A 21,874-nucleotide genomic window follows, 5' to 3' on the forward strand; every position below is an offset into this window, starting at 1 on the left:
CATGAGAAAATATATTGAAAAAAAGGAATTTTGTAGGAATGAAGCTTATGAACCACTTCATGGTAAACAGGAATTATTAGCCATCAAGTGTATCTGTGTAAATTGGTAGATTAAGTAATGCATAGGACTGCTAGGTCCCCTGAGAACCTAGGAGATAAAGTTGCCATGTGCTTAGATCAGGAGATCTTCCATACTCAGCAGGCCTTGTTCGCTGGCGCTCAAGCAAGCAAAGGAAGAGATAATTTTTTTTTAAATCACCATCTGCATCAGCAAGACATTACTTCTGGGAAACCTCTGAAGTCTGTTATGTATGGGAGGACCCTGCCTTACGGTATGTTGTACTGTCCCCAAAAATCTTTATTAGAAGCAAAATAACAAAATAGGCAAAAATATATCTAGCACACAATCAGGTGAATAGGGAAAAATAGAGTGGGGAAAAGAGGTTTTAGTATAATAATTATCAGTCTCGAGGAGCAGGGAGGCAGAGAAATCAGCATCATGACCAGCTTGCAGGGTGTTCCGAATGGATCTGAATTGGAAGACACAAAGGTGGCTTTATGAAGCCATTGTTTATATATGTTTTGGGGGAGGGGGCTACATGATGTAACCCAGGTGAGCACATGATGGAAGCTGGAACTACTGTCCCTCTCAACAGGTAATTCCTAAAATGGCCAGTTGATAGTGGTGTACCAAAGGTGAAGAGAATGCAATATTCTTTCAAGGGTCAGGCATGCCAGGATAACACAGCACCAAGCAGAGACTTGGGATGATTGCTGGGCACCTAGATACCTCATAGGGCCAAATGGAGTGTGGTCAGTGGGGTTGTTAGAATCATAGAGTTGGAAAGTATACCAGGGTCATCTAATTCAACCCCCTGTACAATGCAGGGTGTTCTTTTGCAGTGACAACAGAGAATTTTTCCAACTCAGTGAAGTTTATTTCCAGTTTTTCAGTCTATTGCAAAACAGATATCACCAGCAGATGTCATTTCATTTTTCCATTATTTAGTCTCTTGTAAAGTTTCATTTACTTTGAAATCTATAAAATAAGATTCTGATTTTCTGGGACATATCTCTTATCTACAAGTAGATTAGGCAGAAAGTATGAATAATTAATACATAAATTCATAAATTCAATCAGATCCACGGGTTTATATAATAGACACACAAGATAAAGATTTGTTTAAACAAAATGAAATACATTCACAAATAAATGGTTTTTAATTTTAAAAAATCTATAGGCTATCATATTAGTATTGCTTGTATCACGTAACATTTCATTCTATCCCATATTCTTTCAACAATGCTTTTAACAATTGCTTATCCCCATTTTGCAGATGGAGGAAAGCAGGACTGTACTTATCTGTGACTATTGTTCATTGAGTGGTCTTCTACACAGGCCCACACTGGGACAGCACATTTGTAAGAAAGCCACAGAAAAGATTGCCAGAGCTCTGTAGCAGATGACAAATGCTTCTCCTCCCTCGACCATGATGTGTCCAGGAAGAGGGACACTTTCCCCTCAGTTATCTTCATGGTGCCACCAGAGACCTCCCTACCCCCAAGAAATGAAGGTTCCAGAAAGTTCACAGTAAGTCAGGAAGGAGGGATGTGTTCCTCAAAGAAGACCATTAAATGAACAACAGTTGCAGAAAAGTTCAACCATGTTTTCATCAGCAGTGCAATCCCAAAGAGGCCCCTTTTGAACCATAATGACAAATGGGAGAGCCAGAAACTTTTAGAGTCTCTTCAGCTTCTGGAATGAAATGAGTAAAAACCAGAGAACAGCAATGGAGATTTTCTCTTTGCAGCAGCAAAAAGAGAACTGAGGGAGTAGTGCCCCCTCCTCCTGGTCATGCGATATTTCAACAGAAAAACACCAAAGTGAGGAGGGGTACTTCTAATCTGCTAGAAAGCTCTGAAAATGTAGCCTGTACATGCATAGTCTCAAAGTGGGACTGCACAGAAGGCACAAAGATGAACTGAGCAACAATTGCTCCAATCTAGCAGGGGTGATTATTTTACTGAAACAGAATTCCGTGAGCACATAATGTTCCTGATGAGTGAGTGTACTAGTGGTACTCATGCACCTGAATTATATCACCCAGCAAATTATTGGGCCATCAGCTCTGACATCCTATATCATGTGCTTGGAGAAGGATGAATTCTAGACAAAATCTCCACTGCCAACTGGCTGGTGATCCCTGGCCCCAAACAAGTATGTCAGTCCTCAGGGCCAGAGCTTTTCCCATCCTGGGCCCCACCTGGTAGAATGAGCTCCCTGAAGAGATCAGGGCCCTGCCTGAACTCCCACAGTTCCGCAGGGCCTGCAAAAGGGAGCTCCTCCACCAGGCATTTGCCTGAGACCGACCACAGGTCGTCCCCCCCACCTCTGACATCCCCTCCATGGCCTGAAGCAGCCTGACCTCTCTAGGGAGTTTAGCTATGTTGTTATTGTTGGGACCACTGAAGTTGTTGTTTAGAACCTCTGTTGGGTTGTTATTATTGTATATTGACTATGTTGTATGTTGACTCGTTCCATGTATCCCCTATGATGTTGTATGTAAACCACCCTGAGCCATATTGAAGGGCGGTATAGAAATCAAATAAATAAACAAACAAATAAATAAAAAAATCCAACCCATTTCTCTTAGTAACACTGATAATGAGATGAATTGTGATAATTTTAAGTGTTTAAATTAAGAACTTTCAATCTTCAGTGTTTTAATGTTCAAGATAACTACACATTCTCCATAAGAATAGATTCAAATAGGTAGCCGTGTTGGCCTGAAGTAGCACAGAGTCCAGTAGCCCCTTTAAGAAAAACAAAGGTTTATTCAAGGGATGAACTTTTGACTGCAAGCACTCTTAGTCTTAGTCTGAGGAAGAGTACTTGCACTCGAAAGCTCACACCTTGAATAAATCCTTGCTGGTCTTAAAGGTGTTACTGGACTCTGATTTTGTTGTACATATTCTCCATTTTCCTTGTGGGAACAAAATCAAATGCATGGAATATCATTGTAATCATTCTTTATTTTCTAGTTTTGATAATGTTATGATTGTCCATGAAAAATATTATGTCAGACTTTGAACATGCTTCTTGCTCTTTTATTTCATATTTTCCATCATTCTCCTGTAGAAGGACCTAGAAAAAAATTAAAAGAGAGAAAGCACAGTATAATGCATGTTTCTTTTAACCAGGTAAGACTATGCCATATATAGGCAAGACTATGCCATATATATTATTACAGCTGGTGAGAGATTGTCATCATCCAAAAATTCTTACAATATAATTGACAAGAACAAACTAGTTAATTGCCTTTTGTAAGTTTGCCTTTTGTAAGACTAGAGAAGGACTAATTCTAGACAGCATCTCCCTATCCCACCCATTTCTCTCAGTAAGTAAAATTGCCTTTTGTAAGTTTACAGGTTAATGGGAAATGAGGTTAGGGAATCAGGTGGTTTTCTTAAATCTAAACTCTGTATAGTTCTAAGTATTTCTTCAGCAGAAAGTAGTCATAGAGAAGTTTATTCAGTGTCCCATCTGATGAATTCCAGTGGTGACACACCTCCTTAAGATCCAGTTTGACTTATTGCCTTTTGTCATTCATTGAGTGATTTATATCTTTTCTTATGAACCAACTGGAATTGGATTAGCTACAAACACCCATGTGCTCAGACTGGGCCTGATTAAATTCCCATCTGTGCATTTACAGCATTTGAGGGGTTTATTATGATGTGTTCTGAAAATGCATTTGTGGAGGAGAGAGAGAAATAGAGTTCATTATTAAAACATTCAACTTATTAATGTCGCTTAGGACTAATATTATTTTTTTAGTTACGAGAATAAGTACTGTGCTAACTAGTTTTCAGGTTTGTTTTGTTAAAACTTGAATTGCTGCCACCATTTGTCATCCCTGAAAATTTCAGGAATGATTGTCAGTTTTCTCAGCATCTCTCAAAATAATCTATTCAGTGAACATTGAAAAGCAGCACATAGATAAATAGACAGGGGCGCAAAGGAAAGGCCAACTTTCAACAGAATGTTTGTTATATTTTATATTAACAGAAGACTGGGGCTGCAGAAAATTACAAGATTTAGTTGAAATTCCAGTTTTGAAAACTTTTATGGCAGTACTTTCATTTTATTTTTTAAAAAGCTAATGTGTGGATTTAGGTCAAACATAGAATTTAGTTAGGAAAATGTGGCTTCATCTAACTATGGCATGAGGCATCACTGCAGTTTTGTGTAAGAAACTTAAACTCTGTGATATAGATGATTTTGACAGCTGTCAACATTACATCACATAGAAACTAGATAATAAGTTACATTCAAATAAGTAAATTGATACTATACAGTATATAATAATATAATGATGCACCCTTTATTGAATTCCTATAATTTTAAGAGGAAAAGAAAATCTTACCTACCACAATGTAGAGCATTTTCAACTTTAGGAAGTGTAATTGTATTGAACCAAATAACTGTGAAACAGGCAAAATCAGGTGCTCATGAAGTATTCTACAAGCATTACACTTTATGTCAACTGAAGCAGAAGCAAAAATAATCCTGGACATGGTGACGGACAACACTGAAACATTATATCATGATTAGGGTGGTACTTAATTGTCATGGGCAAAATAGAGGTAAAGGAGGGCACATAGAAGTTTAATTCCCATCCTCTCTCAAGGCTCCTGAATAGTATTTGCTGTTGCTCATAGTCTTCTTTCTGCTGTTTCCTTGCTGCCAGTTTCATCCCAGGTCTGCTTCCTCCCCCTCCCCCCCTACAAGTGGGCCCAGATAATTGGGGATCATGTAGTAAATAGGCAGATTTAACTATGTGATAGTATCATCAAGGGCAAACAGTGGATTGCCCTCACTTTTAATGGATGGAAGTAGTACAAGGAGTACATTCTTTTTGCCAGGGAACCTCTAATGAGACTCCCCCATCTTGCTATGCAGTGCAACAAAATAGCATCAGGTGAGCCACTTGTCAACAGCCACTTATACTTGCTCATGATTCTATCCATTCAAGAGGATAGTCACGTTGGTCTGAAGTAGTACAACTAAATTTTAGTCCAATGCCAACTTTAAGACCAACAAAGATTTATTCAAGGTGTGAGCTTTTGTTCATGCCTTGAATAAACATTCATTGGTCTCAGAGGTGCCATTGGACTCAAATTTTGTAATTATACCCATGTTCATGAAAAATTTCACCAAAATTATCCCTCCTTTCTATTCAACATCACTCATAGTGAGCCTTTAATGAAATCACGAATCGAGAGAATCTTTGCTGTGGTTGTGGTAGAAGGTTTCCATGGATTTTGGGCTGATCCTGCATTGAGCCGGCGGTTGGACTAGATGGCCTGTATGGCCCCTTCCATGATTCTGTGATTCTGTGATTTTAATACATCCTTTTTATAGTTCATGGTTCAGCACTGTGGACAGCTACCTTTAGCTCATTTTAGAACTGTAGAATTGGAAAATTGACCTGTTCTGTTTAAAATGCTTGTTTAGAACGCACAGTGTTGGTCAATAGGTGTAGGTTCTCTCTTGCAATAAAGATGCAGTCCCCCCCCCACAAAAAAACCCTGAATAAATATCCTTACCCAACAAAGATAACAGAATGGACAGTAATGTCCATTTCTATCTCAGTTGCAGATAACACACAAAAGAAAAATTGCCTCAAAATGTTGTCCTGGATATGAGTTCCATAATTTCTTTCTTACCTTCTGACAGTATTTGGTTGCTGTGTTTTTAAAATTGTCTACAGTTGGTTGTAGATTCATGCCCCTTGGGGGGGGATGTAATTTGGTAGACTCTACTTATGGATGTTGGAAAAAGGAAAACTGTATTTCTTCTGTCCTTAAAAATGGAGTGAGGTTGTTCAGTTCAAAAGCCATAACCTGGACCACCACTGATATGCCAACTTTGGTCAGCACATTGAAAACAATGGTTCAGAATAGTTTGACCTTCCTTTCTTTGTTCTGTTACAGCAATATGATATCTAGTGAATCAAAATAGCTTTAGCTGAAATGCAGTCAAGTGCATACCTGTCCCAGGAGTCCTGGCTAATTTCAGTTTAGAAATAATTGGGACCCTGGTTTCCTTCTGCAAAGCAAAAGTAAGAGGCAGGAGCAGGACTGCTGTTGTACAGACAGCTAGAAAATACCTATTAACCTAATCCAGACAAATATTATTGAAGGTCTGCCCAGTTACATAGACAACCATAGCTGAGCATCTGCCACCAATCATTTCTTTAAAGGCTATTTGAATAATAGTAGTTTGTGATACTTTTCATTTTGCTCCCTTCCTTTCTTCCTATCAGGAAATATTCTGAGGGTATACCATCAGCACTGTATCCCTGGCTGTGGAAAGCGATTTCATGCATTTGAATGGTTGGAGGCTGTAGAAAGGAGGCTATATAAGTGAACTGAAAACCAGCAAAGCACAGTGGGTAGAGCTTTGAGCTAGGATCCTGGGCAACATGGGGTGGAGACTGCACTGTATCATGATAGCTTTCTGGGCACCTTCAAGCCAGTCACATTCTCTCAGCCTTATCTACCCCATAGCTTGTTATTGTCAAAAAAAGAAGGAGGGGATAACTGTCTTCTAAGCTGCTTTGGATCCCTGTATAATAAATAACTGCAAAGGCAAAATAAATTGCATGAACTGGATGTTAAAGGACAGAACATTGTCTCAAGAGCAGAGCGCTGAAAACTGGGGGCCTCCCAGTAAGGAAGTTGTATCTTACCAGTCATATTATTATTTTAATTAAGGATATATATTATAATTATGAATGGTTAATGAAAGATTTAATTGTGAAATTTTAATTTCCAATAATATTTTTTTGCATGTGGTATTCAAAAGCTAAAGAACCTGATTTGTAGATGGTCGGAGGTCTTTTCTAAAAAAATTTTGTTGTTATTGTATGTTTTTGGGGGAGGTGTTTTTATTATTATTTGTTTATTGGGGGTTATAGAAGTGGTACTGGTGGTAGTGTTTTATAGGTTTTGTGTCTTTTTGTGGTTGTGTAAAACTTGCCATAAAAAATGTTTTAAAAAATTGTCCAGTACATTAGAACCAATTTCAGGAAGGGGTTCTTTGCCATCTCTTATAGGTAGGGTTGCCATATCCAGGCTGGAAACCACATGGAGATTTGAGGATGGAGCCTGGGGAGGGCAGGGGCCTCAGTAGGGTACAATGCCACAGAGCTCACCCACCAAACCATCCATTTTCTCCAAGGGAACTGATCTTTATAGTCTGGAGATAGATTTCACTGTACAGAAATACCAGTTAATGGCCCTGCCCTAACATTCTGCATCAACTGAAGTTTTCAAATAGTTTCCGAAATGTAGTGTCTTGCAGTCTGGATGTGATTACAGCATGGAAAGATTCTGTTTTTTACAAGATGGGTTGCTGCTGGGCAAATCAACCAAAACTGATTGAAGATGCTGTGCAACCTAGATGAAATGTGGAACTCTATCTGCAACAAGGGATCCAATAGACCTCAAAGCTGTGAACCTAATCTTTCAGGGGGGAATCCAATGTCACCTGCAACAGACTGATTCCTCATTCATGGTCAGAAGTACTGTCAACCAACAGCATGTCTCCATCTTGTTTGGATTCAGCACTCTGGCCTCCATGGAGTTTACTCCCAGAACGTTCGCGCAAAGGGAATAATTTATGCAAACTTGCCTTGCAGGGGGATGCACCAAAAGTTCTGCTGCTCTATTAGTTTACATAATTATTTTTATGACAGAACACAAGTTTTACTATTGCAGAATTTAGGATGTTTAGGGTCTTTGAGTCATGGAGTCAGCGGCCGCATTTCCTCTAACCAATTCAACTGCTTCCTCAGTCGGTCTCAGGCAGCACGGCTCTGAAGAATCCCCTCTTACATGCAGGACGAGTAGGGACAGCCGGGCAGCAATAAAAGTGTCAGGACTGTCTCCCTGTGAATCACTGGGCTATGGTATTTCAGGAGAGCAAACTGCACAGAGGCTAATTATTGCTTCCCTCCACCCCTACTCTCTCCCAATTTAAGATGGATCTGACTGTCAGTAGGGGTGACAGATGAAGACAAAGCACAGGTACAGCTCCCATGAACTCCAGGCCTGGCTATATCATTGGAGAGTAGCTGAGAGCACGAGAATGTGGGGGATGCACTCCAGAAACATTAACTCTTTGGGTTCTGGAATGCATGGATGGGTGAATTAACAGCTGAGAAGCCTCAATAAGTTCTCTCTGGTGGGACTTATATTTCTCACCTGCCTATTGAGCTTATTAATATGTTGTGCCTATTAATATGTTATTCCTATAGATGAGGAATTTTCCTGCACCCCAAGCATTTCAGAAATATTGTCAGGATGAAGAAGCTTTGCTGACATACAAACTCATGGATTCTCATGGTGTAACATGCCAACGACTCATCTCTTTAGTTCACGATATAGCTGTGCAACTTAAACACAACTTTGCCTTCTCCACAACCTAATGGATATGGCCAGCACAAAATTACCCAGTCTGTAGCTTTCACTAGTTCCTGTAGCCAACCTTTTAATACCCAAACCAGCAGACACTGGTTCCAATATAAGTGTGTTCTCCACCTTTTCCTGAAAGCCCATGGAAAACTAGCTACCATCCCAGGATCTATGTCTGGAAGATCTGGACCTACGCTCCCAAATGCCAGTGTCATTTGGCTGGACTGCTGCAGTGTTTAAAGCCCCACCTTCTTTAAGGCCAAGTCTTTCCATTATCCACTGTTGTTTATTTAGATTGCCTATACAAAAAAGCGAGCCTCTTGTGGCGCAGAGTGGTAAGGCAGCTGCCTGAAAGCTTTGTCCATGAGGTTGGGAGTTCGATCCCAGCAGCCGGCTCAAGGTTGACTCAGCCTTCCATCCTTCCGAGGTCGGTAAAATGAGTACCCAGCTTGCTGGGGGGTAAACGGTAATGACTGGGGAAGGCACTGGCAAACCACCCTGTATTGAGTCTGCCATGAAAACGCTAGAGGGCGTCACCCCAAGGGTCAGACATGACTCGGTGCTTGCACAGGGGATACCTTTACCTTTACCTTTATACAAAAAAGCACAACAGTTTTCTGCTCTGGAAAGCAAGCTCTAATTACCTAAGCTAGGCTCTCCTGAATGTGCCTGATAGTAAAGGCATCATAGTTGGGCCAGAATCTGTTTCTGCGTTCAGTATGGTAGCGTTTAGTGTTAACAGGTCTGTAGTGTAGGTGAAGCACTTTGAAGTACAGTTTTACTGTACTTATATTGCAGACAGTGGGGAATGAAGCCCAAGGTTGCATGTCTACTCAGAAGTAGTACCCATCATACTCATTAACACTTACCTCCAGCTTTGATGGAGAGATGACATTTAGCCTCCTAGACCACAGTGCTAGGCAGACATCATCATCAATAAAATAAGACTTCTAGACCAAGTGGATCATATTCCAGTTTTGTTGCTCACTGAAGGGATGGGGTTCCTTCTAGCCCATAAGAATTAGATACCCGGTCTTCTTAGCCGTATGCAGGCATCTGTGTTACTGATCCTTACTCATTCCTGTCCTTTCCTCCCTTACCCTGGAACCACCACATTTCCACTTCAGATTCTGGCAGACTGAAAAACAAGTTTAATAAATTCCCTCTTTGGGAAAGTCACATATGCTGCTGCTTTGTGCAAAGCCCTTCGAAGTTTAATTAAACAAGAATCTAAAAATTGTTTGCAAGTCCATGGAGTAGGTCACAGGGGACACATGCCGAACCATTGTGAGAGGGCAATGTTTTTGCCTTGAAGGCTTTCTCTGTCTCCCGTCAGTTCCCACAGGACTCTGTTTCCAGCAGGAACCCACAGTATTCAGGCCCATCCAATTTCTATTCCCTTCGGTCTCAGTATGAGGGACTTGTTTCATTACATTTCAGGCACAGGGATTTGGTGAGGAGAAACATATGCTCCTTGCTCAGAAGTGTCTGTGCTGCAGTCATGTTTTTAATTACGTTTTAAACCACAATTAGAAGAGACCCTGATTACATCGCCTCTTGTGATAATTGAGATCTCAGGCGATGAAGAGAACCTCACTCGCAGACCTTCCCCTCATGTGCTTGGCAAGTTTAAAAGCACTACGGATTAAAAGACTCTTAGCATGTCTTCTAGCTGGCTCAGGTGTTTCCACTGGCAGCCTTTCCCTTGTACTTTGCCAACTACAATAATTCCTTCAAAAGCATGACCCGGACACAGTGATCATATTAGGGATTCCAGACTCTTTCCCCTCGCCTAGGTGGAGGCAGGTTTCCTCCGCTTTCAGGCCCCACCTCTCCATTACTGACCTAGTGGCCAGTGCTGTGGGAATACTCCCCCTCTAAAAAAAACCAGGGAAGAATGCCAGAAATCAACACAATATGTCTACATGACCCAGAAGTGTCATAGGCATGTCAGAGATGTTGATGGGCAACGCTATGGTTTCTGGGCAAAACTCTATGGTAGAACCTAATTTATTACAGTCTCTAAATTTATTCTCATCTCTGGACTACATTCATACAAAACTGGACTCATTCACACAGGTAGATGCAACCTTGTGAACTGAGTTAGACTTCAATTACTTTTTAGGAAGGAAAAAGTTTTGGTAGTTTTATGATGCCCAGATTAGGTTAATAGGTATATTCTACCTGTCTGTACAACCACAGTCCTGCTCCTTCCTGTTATTTTTCCCTTTCAGAAGGAAACCAGAGTACCAATTATTTCTGAACTAGAATTAGCCAGGACTCCTAGAACAGGTGTGCACTTGAATGCATTTCAACAAAAGCCATTTTCATTCACTAGATAACACATTGCTGTAACACACATCTGAACAAGGAAAGAGGGGTCAAACTATTTTGAATCACTGTTTTCAATGTGCTGATCAAAAATGGCATATAAGTGGTGGTCCAGATTATGGTTTTTTAACTCACAACCTTATTCCATTTTAAGGAGAAAAAAATACACTTTACCTTTATCTAACATCTGTAAGTAGAGTCTACCTGCTTTTTTCCTTTCATGTTACATTTTTCCCCTAGAGGGGCTTGAATGTACAACCAATTGTATACAGTTCTAAACAAAATCTCCCATCCCAACCATTACTCTCAGTAACCTCAGAGACTGATCTGCCATATTCATTTCTAAAAATACAGCAATCAAATACTGTCTGAAGTGAAGAAAGTTCCACAATGAGTCCAATCTTTCCAATCCATATTGACTTGCAAGATCTATCCTCTTAATGAAGAAGGAATAATTTCAAAGGAGTCAGAGGAGTGTCATTTCTATTGAGATTTAGAGAGCTATATCTAAATAGAAGAAGAAGAAGAGTTGGTTCTTATATGCCGCTTTTCCCTCCCCGAAGGAGGCTCAAAGCGGCTTACAGTCGCCTTCCCATTCCTCTCCTTGTGTCTTTGTAATGCAACTGTCTGAAGCTTTCTGCTCAAGCATTATTGCACTGTCTTATAAAGCATATATCATGCTGATTAGAGCCTGATTAGTGCAGATTTACTAGGGGAACACCACATTCTAAAGGACCACTTCCAAATGAATACCCTCTGAGACTGTTTATGCACTGGGAACTTCACTGCCCCAGCTCCCGTGCCGGAGAAAAAATCGGGGGCAGATGAGGTGCACTGGGCCAAATGCTCCCCCGTGTGGGTGCAGGAAGAGGTGGGGCAACCTGCCATGACTAAAACTCCAGCCTGCAGCCCAGCATGAAACCTCCAGTGCATAAACGGTCTGATTGGTTCAGTGCTTACTGGATACATGAGCACATCTGAGTTTAGTGTGTTTGGGATATCTGCCATGCCAGATCTGTAGGTACAGCGAAGCAGTAGAGCCTCTCTGCCAAGCTTCCTAAGATTCCAAAGCAGCCCCCTGCATGGCCTCTTTTACAACACGTACAAGGATGTGTTTCCCAAAGGCTTCTTTCTGAATCCATACACTGCCTTCTTGGTTGCCTGAACTGTCCAAAAGTGAGCTCCATCACTGCACGTGATCACAGCCAGTTTCCACCTAGTGCTGGCTCTGTCCCCCCATCAGCTGTTAACAAGGAGAAGTGCCTGTTTTGTTTTTTCCACTTTCAAAACAGGCCCAAGGACAGGGGAGCTTGATGAGCGGTAAGGGGGACTGAGTCTGCATAGAAGCATTTTACTGGCTGTACTCATTGTTTTGTTGATCAAGATTCTACAGAAGCTTCATTTTTTTTCTATGTACCTTAAACTAGTTCATTTTCATGTAGTTTTAGCTCAACAATAAACACATGAATTACAGTATTTGCTGGCATATAAGACTACTTTTCCCCCCTGAAAAACATGCCTCCAAGTGGTGGGGGGGGTCGTCCTATACGCCGGGTGCACTTCAGTTGGGATAGACATAGCTGCCCATAGTGGCCCATAGTACCATAATGTAATGTAACAATATTTTGAGTGGAAATGCTGGGAGGTCGTCTTATACGCCCAGTCATCTTATATGCCGGCAAATACGGTACCTTATGTAGAACTAAGGACTGAAACTGTAGCCAGGAGGTTTCTCCTGTTATTGTGCCACAGTCCAAGAATTATTCCTTAGTGGCCTATTGTTATTATTGGCACATTTTTAAACTCAGGAATTTGTAATCCTAAAATTAGAGACCATAACAAGATGCTTAACCAATTAAAAATATGTATAACCCTCACTTTTACTTTCAAGATATCCAAATATTATCCATCCTCCAAGGACTATGTAGTACAGGAGAGAGGATACTTATCTTTAGCAGCAGCATCCAAGTTTTGAAAGTCTCTTCCTTGTCATGTTGATCACCTGGCATGGTCTTTGTTAGTTAACATTTAGATGACAGACTTTATCTTGTTCTTTTCTGCCCTGCTTCCAAATGGTACTTAGAACTTTTATTGCTTTTTATTATTGTCCTTATCTTTAATACATTTGCTCTGTTACTGCTAATCTTACACTGCGTCATTTTATTATTAATTTTGACTGTTTGTATTCTTTATTTTGGGTAAATTGTCTTACCAAAGGTGGGGCACCTGTTCAATAACCAAACATTATTCCATAAGCTGCTTATTATGTCCTACTGAATATACAGGCTAGATTTCTACTTCTATTCAAGAGTCATACTGTTATTCAAAGGAGTAGCTAGAAATATCATTCTTATCCTACTTGGTTTTTTCTATTTATATTCAATAATATAGTGTAAGCCTAAGCAAAGTTACACCCTTCTAAGCTCATCAAAGTCAATGGATTTTGATGGGAGCTCTGCTCAGGATCGCACTGCTAAAAGTTACAAGCTGCTTTGACCTGTGCTGTGATTTCCTGTAAAGTTCTAAACAGGAGCAAAAGAAATGCCTAATCTTAACAGTGTCTAGGCAATAGCAACTCCAGATGAGGACAGCAACCGATAGCAATGGCTAGGGTGGAAATGAATGTGAGGAAAGACAACAAGCAGCTAAGCGGATTTCTGATAAGCTCTTTCTCCACAAAGCAACCACATTACTCAACGAGATAACCTGGAGCTGAGTGTCAAAAGTGACAGAAGCCAGAGCTACTGCTGATTTTTTATGAATGGGTTAGCTCTTAGCCAATTCCTTGGCCCAGCTATGTGAAATATTGACTTTTTCATTTTGCAGGCTAATAATGTCTATGTCTCATCCTCAATTCCAACATACCTCCTAGAGAGAAAAAGCAAGTAGGTAACACAAATCTTAAGAGGGAAACATTCTTGTTTTTTAAGCTTTTCATTTGTTGATTTACTGTATGCTATGTGTGATCATGAAGATACAATGGATGCAAAGTTCACTTTCACTCCTAACAGGTTTCTTCAAATTTGCTTTCATCTGTAGAGCATCAGAATAGCTTCATTGCCATTTCCTGTTGCAATCTCCAAGAGCAATGGAGGACACCTCTAAATGAAACTATCTACACTCTAAGTTCAGATCATAAAGAGAGCACTTTTGCCTACTTCAACCTGCCCACAGTTGGAACTCTGAGTACCTTCCATGAGTGAGGCAAGGTGGGTGGGCACCGAGGAGAGGACATTCAACTATGGGCCCAGGATCTGGAATTAGCTGCACTAGGGAGCCTGGTCAGTGGGTCCTCCTCTTGTTGTGGGTCTTCCATAAGTTGGTAAAGACATTTCTTTTCTGGAAGGCCTATTGTGGCCCTCCAGAGGGAAAATGGAATGAGCCTTTAAAAGAATTGAGCACTCCTGCTGCTGTTTTAGCCAAAACAGTCTCAGTCAGAATTGTTAACCTTCTTAACCACCAATCTGGATAGTAGCTTTAAGCTGTTGCTGTCCAGCACAATCACCCCTCTTTAGAGATGATTCAACAGAACCTGTGCAAGTCTACCTTTCCAACTGGTGCTGAGTTTGTGGGGGAGATGCTTGTTCTCTGACAGAAAGCCACTTTAAGTTCCTGGCTTCATGCTGGAAGTATATCTCATATGTGTTCTGATGTTCCCATTGGGATCTAACCCCATTGGCAGGCCCAATCCATGGTCCTTACTGTATCCAGCCATTACTGGGACTGCATCAGTTCTTGAATCTTCCTAAAGTAAATGTATCTACAGATGTAATTCACCCCAGAATTATCTCAGAAGTATTTCTTCCAAAGCATCGTATTCAATCAAGCAACGGAACAGATGCTCATTTGATTGTGATGTTCTTATTGGCCTTATAGGACATTCTTCTCTTTTAGAAGTATGTACTCAAGCATGAATACTTCTTTCATCTATCATCACTGAAAGAGTAATTAAAACCTTTTCACAAGCAACAGTGTCACCACTTCAGACAAGAGGAAGGAAAGCAAGTAATATAATCTAATCTAGCTCTAAAGCCCTCATTAAGATAGGCCGTTTGGGCTGCCCAGTTTAATAGCTCTTCATATGCACAACAGAAAAGTATAGCCATGTGTGGGTTCTAAGGCATACACACTTACACTGAAAATGGCCGTGTGGTTTTGAAAAGGTGGATGCTGCTTCCTCTCACCCAGGTAGATGTGGTTAAGTGCCAATTGTCCACCTCTTGCTAGGAAGAACACATCTGGAGGCTTCTTACCTTTTAGGAAACTTGTTGTGTGTCCTATGCAGTTGAAAACTACCTAAAGGAAACTTTAGTGTACCTAACTATGCATGGAATTATATTGCTAACTGACCTTGGGAAATCTGATGAAGGAGTATGGAGATTGCTTAGAAGTACTGGAGCTATGTGTCAGAAATGCTTCCCCAATGTTGTTTGTTTAGCTTTTTATAAAGACACATGGAGAATGTTGGCAGTCTTTTGCTTAAACATCATGACTTCCTGAGTCCTTGCTGCTTGAGGAAGGCAAAAAGCTTCCGTTTACAGAGAAAAAGCAATGGCCACACTGACTACCCAGATAATCTGTGCCTTTATTATATGTTTCAGCAACAAAAGTATTCTCAAGATCCTTCAGTCTTTTAACAACTGTTGCATCTGAAAAGGTTTTCGTCAACATATGCGTACCCCCTACCTGTACAATTCAGAAAAATGAAAACACAGATTCAGAAGACGGTAATTAACAGTGAGGGAAGTAGGTGGGTGGTATATTCTGCCCTTTCCTGCTGGCTGTTCTTCCTCTCTGAATGGCCTCCCATCAACCACCACCCCTTGCCAAGGGGAAGATGTACATCCCTGTATCTTTTGAGGGCGGAGATTCTGAAAGGAAGAACAGCTTGAAGGGTATGGGTTAAGCAGCAGTCTCACCTTTCACGCCAGGCTGGGGGGGAAAAAAGGAGGATGCTACACAGAACAGCATATAACATGTAGCTTGGCCGTAAAACATTACTTTGACCTAGGGTGTCCAAAGCATGAAGAACCTTGTGAACAGCGATGTTACTGAAAGAAACACTGAAAGGGTACCAGTATAGGTAGGAACTGTACTAGGTAAACTGCTAGCTTACAATCCAAGCATAAGAGAGCCTATTGACATTTGGCTACTTTGTTCAGTGCTGGCACATTTATTCAGATTAAACCAGAGTTTAAATCTAGAGGGCTGTAGTTGCTGCACTTGAATTGGTATCCCAATCTGTGAGTGGAAACAGCAGTGCATACAATTCCAAGCACTTGGCTCAGCAGAGAAAAGGGAAGCTGGTAGCTAAAGGCCTGGCCCTCCCCCCTCTCCCCCCAGTCTTGCCAGTAGATCCTCCTTTCGCTTGCGTGTATCAGGGGACCAACTTAGATATTATTCATTAAAACCCTCAGCCAAATCTGCAGCCTTCATCCATTTGCCATGACTAATATCAGGCATTTGAACGTTTTTATTAAACTCTGCCGTTTCCTCTCCTTTTAAAAGTTTAATAATAAATTGGATGTCACATTATAGCTGCATTTATTAAAACCCACCAGAGCTTGCTCACTCAGTATGCTGCAGCATTGTGAATTATTGAGGGCCCCCCCCACCCATGAGGCCTGTTTGCTTCAACTGCAAAAGGTGCTTCCCCTTCCCCATTTTATTTGCCAGACAGAGTAAGTGCCAGCAAGAGACAGAGATAAAGTAGGAGGTTCTTTTAACTGAAATTAGAAAATAAGCATTCAAGGAGAGAATATGAGAGTTGCTACTGCTACAGAACAGAGCTTCTAGTCTAACTTAATAGGAAATGTTAAAGAAAACATTTGCAATTAAATACAAAAAGAAGTTACTATAGTCACTAACAGACTGTGATAAGGAGTGACGGTCCACCCTCTGTTAGGTAAATCTCTTTAGATCAGTCTTTTTCAAGCTTTTGACCATGGAAGAACCCCTGAAATATTTTCCAGGCTTCAAGGAACCCTAGTAGTGGTGACATGCCCCTTCAGAGAAATGGACACAGAAGTAAGATGTGGGACCCAGCTGATCAATCAGTCCATCAGTTAGTATTTCCATTGTAGCTAAAGAGCAACAGGGGAAGTAGGCACCAGTGATGCCTAGTGATGTCAAAGGCCATCCGAATTTCTGGGGAAGGCCATGTTCAGCTGTCTTGTAACCCCAGTGGTCCTGAGAACTCTGGTTGGGAATCCCTGCTTTGAAAAGTAGATTACTTACCACCTTCCCAGAAGATGATAAAGTGTTAAAATCCTCTGCCCAGATCATGATCATATTCAAGTAGGCTTTTCAGGGACCCTGGTCACTGATAGGGGAGGGCAGGGTTGCCAGATTCAGGTTGGGAAACTCCTGGCATTTAAGGGGTGGACCACTTCCGATTCAGCCCAAATCTAATTCATCCACATCACCCAGTTTTGTTTTTTTTTTCAGATTTGGCCAAATCAGTTCAGCTGAATCCAAATCAATTGGGCTCCATTGAAACCAATGGTGCCATTTAAAACTATGGGGATTTTCCAAACCCTGAGGGGATGGATGCTTAAGATAGAGGCTGCAGGAGGCTCTCCTCAAAAGAACTCTCAAGTTGGACCAGGGGATCCAATTCTACAGGCATCCTAAGACCTCCATGATTTCCTATGATGAAAAAAATCAGATTCTCTGGGCTGTTCATAAATTCCCATTGACCACTTTGGGTGTCCTAGAACTGGACCCCTGGTCTGATCTTTTTGAAACTAGGGGGTCCTTTTGAGGAGAGACTCCTGCAGTCATGCTGCAGGTTTGGTGCCCCTACATCAACAACCCCACCCCCAAAAAACAAAAAAGATTAAAAGGGAAATTCCCCCTTTTTTCCATTTAAAGTTTAAATGCCTGCTTGTCCAAATCAAAGAACTGCACTAAATTGCAATTTGGCTATTCAGACAAGGTTGATATGCCATTTAAACTTATTGAGGAATGGCAATTCGGACCAGATTCAGCCAATTTGTGCCTAAATCAATCCTGATTCATGTACTTTTGGGCTGATCTGGATCAAACCATACATCCCTAGTGAGGCACAATGCCATAGAGGTCATCCTCCAAAGCATTCATTTTCTCCAAGGGAAATTACCACTGAGGTCTGGAGATGAGCCATAATTCCAGCAAATCCCCAGCTCCCACCTGGAGGATGGCATCCCTAACCATGTATTTGAAAGGCAAACAAGATAAAAACTTAGGCATGCAAGATTTTTCCTTTTTTACATATGGGTTCACATTCTGGACCTCATAAAATATAGCCAGGAGATCCAAAACTGGGGAAAGTACTATATACCTTTCCCTACATTATAAAAATCTCCCTATCAAGAATGTAGTCTATCCTGTAATTTTAGAACCATTTCAAGCAACATAGGTAAGAGATTCCCATAAGAATTACATGAGATCATATCCAAAAGCAAGACAACCACAGTTCCTTTCATTAGGATGCACCATATTTCAACAAGTTTCCAAATGTCCCAGAATCCACCAAGCTGCAAATAAAACAAAGCAAACAAAGCACGAGGTGGGGACCAGGAAGCTGTTTCTAGGCATGAAGAAAAACTGGAAATTTGTAAAGGTCTTCAGACGACATGCAGAGGATATGTGAGATTAATATTATACAACTTTGGGTATAAAAAAGATTTCAGGTGATGTCAACAGCTTTTGGGACATATAAGAAAGTTCTCTCCCTCTGAAAATATGAAGGCCTGGAGATATTTGGATCCCTCCCTAGCATTAATCTGAAATATGCATCCCTTATAACAAAGGGCCCTTCAATTACAAGTTCTGGAGACTAATTTTAGGTGGTGCAGTGTAATTGAACCATTTGCCAGAAGATGGAGCTATTTGGTGGCCAATCATGAACAACAGGTAAAATGGAGTGCAATCTGCAGGATACAAATGTACAGAATATATTAAAACATATTTATATCGTGTGGACCTAATGTACCAAATGTACCAAAGACTTCATCAACTATTTTATTCTTTAAAAAAATAGAGTTTTTTCCCCTTCTTCTCAAGAATCAGAAGCCAGAGGAGAGCTAGGCAAGGCTTTGTGTAATTCAGCAGAGTAGACTAGTGTTCTCTGAAAACTGAGTCTTCTTGTGGCTTTACTACACCTGTTGTCTAGGGTATTCTACAGAAGGAGCATGTCTGAGCAGAGCAGAGCATGCTCTGTCACCTAGGTGCATCGAAGGTCCTTAGCTGAAAGCATTCCGGGCAACAGAGTTGAGGACATCTCTGGGGAGGCACTACTAGCAAAAGGAGATAATAGTGGGTTAGAGCAGCCAGTGATCCAATCACTATCACAAAACATTATAAGGTTAAAGTTGCATGCAGACAACTCACTGCCTACCTGATTGGCCCTCCCTGGGGGTGCTACCAAAAGGGAGAGAGCACTCTGCCAATGAGGACCAATCAGTTCAAATTGCAAGTAGACACCTAACTCCCTGCCTGATTGGCCCTCCCTGGGGTGTGTGCTGCCAATAGGGAGAGAGCACTCTGCTATTAAGGGCCAAACAGTTTCAATTGCACTCCTCCAATGAGGGCCAATCAGTCAAATTGCACTCTGCCAATGAGGGCCAATCAGTTCAAATTGCAAGTAGACACCTAACTCCCTACCTGATTGGCCCTCCCTGGGGTGTGTGCTGCCAATAGGGAGAGAGCACTCTGCTATTAAGGGCCAAACAGTTTAAATTGCACTCTTCCAATGAGGACCAATCAGTCAAATTGCACTCTGTCAATAAGGGCCTATCAGTTCAAATTGCATGCAGACACCTCGCTCCCTACCTGGGGCGTGCTGCCAATAGGGAGAGAGCACTTTTACAATGAGGGCCAATCATGGCACTTAATTGTCCTCTTCTTCTGCTCCCTGGGTGAAAGAGTTGGGTGAAAGAGTTGCTGGCCTCTCTGAAAAGTCCTGCTGCTGGTATGTTGCTCCATCTTTAACCTCTTCCCACCCACCGTCTCCCCCAGGCAAGGAAGGGCTTTCTTCCTTTGCCTCCTGTTTTGGTCTTGGACTTCAACTCTCTACTGGAAGGAAGCATAGATGAGCTGCTAGGTAGGCAGAGAAAATCAGTATTTCAAAAACAGAATGCAATGAATGTCTTAACTGAGTCAAGGGTTCCTTCAGGCAGTCCAAGGACATCAACAGAAGAAGCAGGTCACATGTTGCATCCACAACCTAGGCCTCCCACCCTCAGGTTAATATAGGCTATCAGCAGCCTCTCAGTCCACATTCTGTGATGACTCACAGCCTTCCGCAGTCAGCAACTGTCTTGCTAACATGGTGTGGTGCCTTTTAGACTGAAGCTCTCTTCCAGCACATAGCTGGCCTTGCTTAATTGGCTTGTTTGGGCGGTAGGCTGACAAGGCAGGGAGCTGCAGCTGGGCAGAGGAATAAGGAGCTCCTGCAGAATAACAAAATTTGTCTGCAGGTCCATCTCCTCCTGCTGGTCAGAGCTCTCTGCCTGCTGAGCATCTGGCTGGGATAAGCTCTTCTCCAGCTGCCGCTTGGTGAATTTGGGAGCTCCTAGCAAGGTTTTTCCTCTGAGGAGTCCTCCCAAAGAGGACCTGGACTCACAACATCTTCCCATGGCCCTGGAGCTGTCCATTGGAGCACACTTTGTTTTTCCCCTATCCCTGGTGGGATCCAGAAGCCTTCCCCACTCAGCCTGGGCCTTGTGGAATGTGAGGAGGGGGTATGATGGAGGCAGCCCACCCCCATGTCCTTTCCTACCCAGCCAAGTCCAGCCTTTTGTAGATGTGGGAGGGGGTGTGCAGGAAGGTGGCAGCCTCTACCCCTACGGCCTGCCTGGCCTTTAAAAGATGTGGGGGGCAGGAAGGTAGCAGCTCTCCCCTCCATGGCATGCCCCATCTAGCCTCTGGAAGATGTGAGGTGTGATGGGAAGGTGGGGACAGTGGGGACCTGTGTAGATACTGTTGTATGGGGGTGGGGGTAGGAGGGCCTGTGCCTCTCCAATGCAGCCATTTTCTGCAGAACTGTTGCCTTCCTTCCCTCCTCCCTTCCTCCCTGTTTCTCTCTCTCTCTTTTTCTCCATCTAGTTCTCTCTGTTTCATCCTGTTTTCTCTCTTTCATCTTCCTGAAAGTTTCCAGCCCCCCACCTGAAAGTTGGCAACCCAGCTGGCTGCTGGAGGAGGAGTCAGGAATCAAACCCAGCTCTGGATTTCAAGATTGAACAGGAAACAGGGCCAGAACCCAGGAAGGTCACAGTGCAGGTGTCTGTGCCTGGGTGCAAAGGGGTTTGCCTCTAGTAAAGTATATAGCTGCTCTGTATTCCCATGCACCTGTCCCCCTTCATCTCATTTAGCAAGTACATCTTTGTACAGCATTTGAATTGCTTGGGAGTGACCATTTTCATACCTAGCAATCAGAATAAAATATACCTTGAAACCAGAATAAAATATGATTGATTTTGCAGCAGAATATTTCTTGATTACTTGACAGACCACCTTAACAAAAACAGCCAATAAACTTCATTGGTATTACTAAATTTAATTCCGATAATCAAAGTTAAGGCTGGTCAGGGGTACTTAACCTCGTAGGATGAAGTATTTGGGGGCAAGCAGAAAGCAACACTTCGCACCTCATTCAGTCCTGCAGGGTGTATCTATTTCTACAAATGTATGTCAATATGTATTGCTCAAGAAATCATGGGAAGTGGGAGTTTTACCAGAGTCTTGAGACCTCTCTATTAGAGGGAAGATTTGGAGCAGGGCCTTCAGTTGTCCCTTTGATAGCAGTCTGAGTTGCAGCAATTAATTAGATGATCATGCTTAGCTCAGTGCCATGAAGAGCATCACTTGCTGACTTCTGCACCTCAGACCTCTGTTAAGGACAGGGGAGAAGACCAGGCTATGCTGGGCCAGTGAGTATGCTCCTTCTGCCTCTGTAGAACTGTAGTCCCATTTCCTCATCATAAGAGAATCAGGAAGCAGACTCCAGACTTCCTCTCTAAGCTCTGCCCTTCTCCTTCACCGGCTGCTGATCAGGATGTTCTACCTACCGCTTCTGCGAT

Source organism: Paroedura picta, chromosome 8, assembly GCF_049243985.1.
Source record: "Paroedura picta isolate Pp20150507F chromosome 8, Ppicta_v3.0, whole genome shotgun sequence".
In the NCBI taxonomy this organism is placed as follows: domain Eukaryota; kingdom Metazoa; phylum Chordata; class Lepidosauria; order Squamata; family Gekkonidae; genus Paroedura; species Paroedura picta.